This window comes from Tympanuchus pallidicinctus, unplaced genomic scaffold (assembly GCF_026119805.1).
Source record: "Tympanuchus pallidicinctus isolate F22 unplaced genomic scaffold, pur_lepc_1.0 scaffold2, whole genome shotgun sequence".
NCBI lineage: Eukaryota > Metazoa > Chordata > Aves > Galliformes > Phasianidae > Tympanuchus > Tympanuchus pallidicinctus.
Genome location: NW_026294721.1, coordinates 27,478,480 through 27,484,485, shown reverse-complemented (window position 1 = coordinate 27,484,485; position 6,006 = coordinate 27,478,480).

Below are 6,006 nucleotides of genomic sequence, written 5' to 3'. Positions count from 1 at the left end.
AAATTAAAATGGATTGCATTGCATCCAAAAAGGCAATTTAAATAGAACCTTTAAGTTTAGCTTCCTTGTGGAAGTAGCTTCTTCAGAATTGTAGCAATTACAATCGATACAATGGGAAAGACATGCAACAGAAGTGTCATGATGGAAAGACTGGCACAATAGAAAGGTGCTATAAAGGAAGGGAAGAAGATTCTAGGTTCGCGGGGGAAAGCTTCACCAAGAAGGGATTTCCAGAAAGGGATCCTTCCCCACTGGCAGTCAGCCCTTAAATGAGGACTAAGAGAGGTGCAGCCAGGCTCAGCCCTCCTGGTCACAGAGCTGAACTGCCTTCACCTGTGCTCTCAGGGCTGACTGAGTCCTTTTCCCAGGTGCTCAACCAGTGGTTCAGGCTGTGACTCAACAGTTCCCATACAAGAACAAATCAAAGCTTTACAAGAAATTGGTTGCCTGTAAGTTCCTCCAATTTATTTGTTGAACATGTTTTGTACATAGCATGCATAAAGAATAAGGGAGGAAACTGGAGGAAGGGAAGGGATCCCATCAGCCAAGAATCAGTTGAATTTTTAGAGGTGGTCATATCACTTCAATGTAATGTTTTTTGATGGTTGTAATTCTGCTATTCTTCTTTTTGGTAACCAGATAGATATTGTGGACACTAATATATTAACACCTTTACCAAAAGGCTGTGACTATTTTTAATGTAAGCTATGCTTTGAGTGTAGACTATCATAATGCATAGAGGGAATTAGGTTTCACGTGCAATCTAAAAATCTGGTGTTTAAAGGTTCTTAGTACTTTACTCCATAAAACTTTTCTTTATGTATTTGTTAGTCTCCACAGCTCTGTTTGAATGCCCTTTTCAATCACTAAGTTTTTATGCTTCCAAGCTTCTCCTTTTTCTCAGTTCTTCTCTTGGCTATCTGGGCCTTTCCTGTTCTCAAGTTACAGATCCATGTTTTCCTTGTACAACAAAAATTGTAAGAGAAACTTTGCCTAGCTGTAGCTTGGGTGCCTAGCACAAGAACAGACTGTAGCAGTCAGTAACAACAAAAACAACTGATGAATGTATGCTGCCATGGAGAAAAGCAGGCACATTCTGTAGGAAGCTACCTAATGAAATGTAATTCTGTAACTGGAAGGAGCCTGACCTAAGTATGTGTGCATATATATAGATATGCATATATCCAGCATTCAGTATTAAATCATTATTTTCAAATCATGCTGCTATAAAAGGAGGAAGATTTAATTCCTTGTAAAACCAGGGATGACATTATGTAGAAATTGTAAAAGCTGGAAAGATTGGCTTGTTTGGAGAGTGTTAAGATAAATCATATAAATTGAAATTAAAGACAGACTTTTACTAACGCGTGAATTGCACTTAAGTAATCTGCAGCAATACTTTTTGTTTGCTTCAGCATAAATTCCTCCTCCTCCTCCTCCTTTACTTACGAGAATGTTAATGATATCCGTCAGCTGAGTGAGTACTTTTCTCACATTTTGGTATAAAATTTTACTCCTTTTCTTTACTGGATATCGTAAAACTAAAGAGGAAAAAATCTCTGTGAATTTTAAAATGCATTTGTATGTTTATTTGGACTGGATACTTTTCAGGACAAGGCCTTTGACATCCTACCTAGCTGTTTGAAAAGCACCTCATATACTGCTGGCAGTACACAAATACAATATTTAATTCCTACCATCTCTCTGTGGCCTTTCCTCATGCAGTGGATCATCTTGGCTAAATGAAAAACACGTGAAAGAGATGATGTAATTCAAAATATCATAGTTATTCTCAAATACATGAACTCTTTACTTTCAACTAATGAGTATAAACAGCCTGACATGGGCTGTTGGTAATTATTTCCTTAACAGGTATAAACTTGTTCTAGGGGAATCATTATTCTTACAAGATGGCAGAATAAAGGCAGGTTGTTTTTGTTGTTGTTGAGGCATTAGACAACATAGTAACTCCCAAACAGTTGAAAATGAATAAATACCACTTGATATAAATCTTATAACCCTAAAGAAAAAGAATCAAGGATATAACAAGTAAAATATTTTGTCAGTGGTGATTTAATAATGAACAATGTGATCAGAAGTGCATCTTGTAACATTTGTTCAAGAGAAATATAATTGTATTTTCAACTGTCTGTTTCTTTCCATTTGCTAAGCATTTTGGAGATCAAAACAATAAAAACTGTAATCTAAAGAGAATTAAATGAATGGCTGAAGACCCTTTTATGCTATAGCACTTGTTTTTAAATGTCCAGTGCTAATAAAGAGCTGAGGCACTAAAATCTGGCCTACTTATTTCCAGTGGAAACTTCAGCTCTACAGCATGGGTTCCCAAAACTGTTCCTAACACAAATTCTTGAACATCATTAAGTATAATGTTCTGTTCTGTCAAAGCTGTTTTTCATTGCTTTTTTTAAAAAAATAGCATGCTCAGAAAGACATCAAAAAGAATGAACATCTAAGTTTGTATACTTTTTTATTTTTAGCTTCAGCAGTGGGTTCTCTTTTGCACTTGTGAAAGAAGCATTAAGAGCAAAGAAAGTATCCAGGAAAGTATTCTACATCTAGATTTTCAAAAGTTTCCACTTGTTTCTGTCTTGTTTTCTTGTTGCCATTGCTTAGAGGAAAAAAAAAAAAAAAAAAATGGAGCTGTTTAAAAATGATGGTTTTCCTGAGTAAGTCTGGTCTGAGAACAGGGAGCTAGCAGAGTTTCAAGCATTCAGCCAAACTCCATATGCAATAGAGAATTTAAATGTACAAAAAAACCCCATTACAATTCTTGTTCATTTTCATAAGAAGATTAGATAAATCTTGATGGTGACAGTGGCTTGAAAACATAGTATTTCATCCAAAAATCATCCTTTCCAAGTCGCTGTGGCCCATTTCAACCTTTATTTAGTGCAGGATGAAAGCCAGCTTACATTGCTTACATGTTCAGTTAACTAAGGCAATTTAAGGCAATTCCTCTTAATCCAACCCTAATGCTAAACAGATTGCATCAGAAATATAATATTTATCCAAATATTGATTAAACAACCCTGGAGCCCAATTCATGTATTTGGTTGCTTACAAAAGAACTGATACACAGACCTTGCAAAAAGAAAAACCCAACCCTGTACCTTGCTCTTTTCTGCCCTTCAGTGATTTGTAGTAACTGTCTGTTTCTTTAGCTTGCCTCCTATTGAATCTAAACTTCCTTTATTTCTTCTTTTCTTAATTATAATCAAATATTTAATCTTACCCATGAGTCATGACTGCTGAATACCTGGGCTTAAGAAACCTGGGTAATACTGAGATTCTGCAGAAGCTGAGCAAAGGCTTTGAGGTGCTAAATGGTGCACCTAAGGAATCTAAAATGGCAATTAGGTCGCTAAAATGTTCTGGGAATCAATGTCTGGTTTCATTTAGAACTAGATGGACAGTATTTATTGTAATGAGAGTATCCATCCAGCGCTATGGGCATGAAGATATGCAGATGCTTCTTAGAAGTATGTCATTAACACAGAAGATTACCTGAATTTCAGTGCTTCCAATTTTGTTGCTATGAGCTGAAGGTCCCCAGTTAATTACATTGCCAGAAGAGCCACAGGGCTGGCTTTTGCTTCAGCATGGTGGTCCATAACAAATTAGCTTAATGAAGACAAGTGGTAGTAGAAAGACTTTGTTAGTGATATCTTGCACTAGATGGTGCTCTGTACATGTTGCATTTTCTTAAGTAATACTACATTTGTAAATTAGTATTAGCACTTCTCCCCATTAAGTTATGTAAATAAAGTACAGGAAAACAAATCAACGGTGTTTAAGTGAATGCCTTCCATTTCAAATGTAGATCATATACTTTGCTGATTAGCAGACAAACAAATCTGCAAGTTCCAAACAGTACCTAAGCTAATGTATTTGTACTTCTGTATTCCTGCTATGATTCTTCTGTTCTTTGTTTTGAAAAATATGAAGAGATCCTATCTCAGCTACTGTTGAATTCAATGTTACCTTTCTGGAGTGGATCCCATCTTTCTATTGTAACATAAATGGTGCATTTGAGTGCTCCTCGTGATCAGGTGACTAAGAACTTGTGATATCAGCAGGATAAAGTGAGAGTGCCTGTGCCAAACTGCAGGGAGAGCAGAAATGCCATATATCTACCTGGGAAAAGCACCTTCTGAAATCAATCAGGGAGTACTCAGCAAATGCCTTATGTAACTGCTATGAAGTCTTGCAAATCTTGCTTGATAGGCTACTATTTAAGTTACTATTATTAACGCTTGCAAAATATACAAACATTCTATGTTGTGATAATGAGATTTTGAGTTTCCTCTTTTTTTTTTTTTTTTTAAATAGTTTTGAATGATACATTTTAAATACGCTATGGAAGTTTCTGCAGTAATTCTTATTCAAGTTGGTTACTCCTCTGTCACTGAATCTTCTCCATTTCTACTATGCAGCATGATTAATTAAAGATGTCAGTGCAGTTCTCATCTCTTGCTGCCTTTTCCTAACAAGAGACTTAACAGCTTCAGAGGTGTTCTTCCAGAGGGATTTGATTTTTCTTTTTAATTTTCCTCTGTACTTAGTCAAAGGGGTAGAGAAACCAAGCTACTCCTAAAAATTCTAAGCAAAAGGTTTTATAGTAGTGAAGGGCTTCTTTTTTATGTGTACGATTGGAAAAAAAAAAAGTCAGTATTTGCAATCCATGGTAATTACTTGAAATTCTACTTCATTTTTCTTTGTAAGTCCCAACAGTAAATGAAAATGTTTGAGCTTTTAAAGCTGGAACAGAAGTTTCATATTAACAAGATACTAACAAGAAAATAAACATTAAAGCATTACATACTGGATGCTTATCCAGTCACATAATCTGCAGTTTGATTTTTTTCGAAAGGATGAAAAAAATCCCATGCAAATCAACTGAGTCCAGTGAAGTTACACTAGGGATAAATCAGCTCTGTAATCTGCTCCTCAAGCAGATCATTTACATTGTATCCCAAAGAAAACACAGCTGTAACAACAAACCCTTTCTAGTATTCTACCTCCTCATTATGAAGTTCTAATACATATTCATTATATATCATTCTACAGGGAATGCAGCCCTGTAAGTTCGTACATGCTCTGTAATTCAGAATATACTAATATCAACAACCTTTTCCTATGCTGCTCAAAGAAAAAATCTTCACGTGTGTCTGGTCAGAGCTGGAAGGAACTAGGAATATAAAGTAAAACGCAGCATCTCTGACTTACTTGCCAATGCATGCGATAGCAGGCTATATGTTCACTGAGTACATCTCATAATGTCTCTGTCATTTGTGTGCTAATTAGCCCTCAAAAACCAAATTCAAGAGAAATGAAGACATCCTGCAGCTTTACAAAGAACACCGTTGCTAAAAGATGCTGAATGAGCATCAGGCAGTTCAACACCCTGAAAGAATAATAATGCTACCAAATTCACTTATGAGGTCTTCTGGTACATCACAAAGTGATTGCAAGGGAGATATGGACCTCCTTGGCTAACAACAGTACCACAAAGATTCCAGCAAGAGAAATTTATATGGACATTTACCATTGTTTCTCACTTGATGGTCATTTTCTTCATCTATGACAGCCCTAAAAAATACTGAGCTCTGTTCCATAGACATAGCTAATGAAAAGCTGTTCGAAGAGAATACAAAAGACTACCTGTTTCACAAGGAAACATGCTGCATTATGATTCTTTTTACTATTGCTGAGAATACAGATATTTCTGAAGAACCCAGTGGAAGCTGATGTCTGGCAGCTGCCCTGTCTCTGTTATTTACCTCCTTTATTTCACCTACAATATCTTCTTTCAGCTGAATAGTGCTGGAACCGAAAATGTAAAATGAGACTTGAGAGAAGTCAGCCGCTAATAAAAGGTTCCACTGTCTTGTCTTGCTGACCCACTAATTTAAATGCAAGCAACTCTGATGTGATACCAGAGAAAGCCTTCACTGGAGTGTATTCACGATTAATTATTAAAAA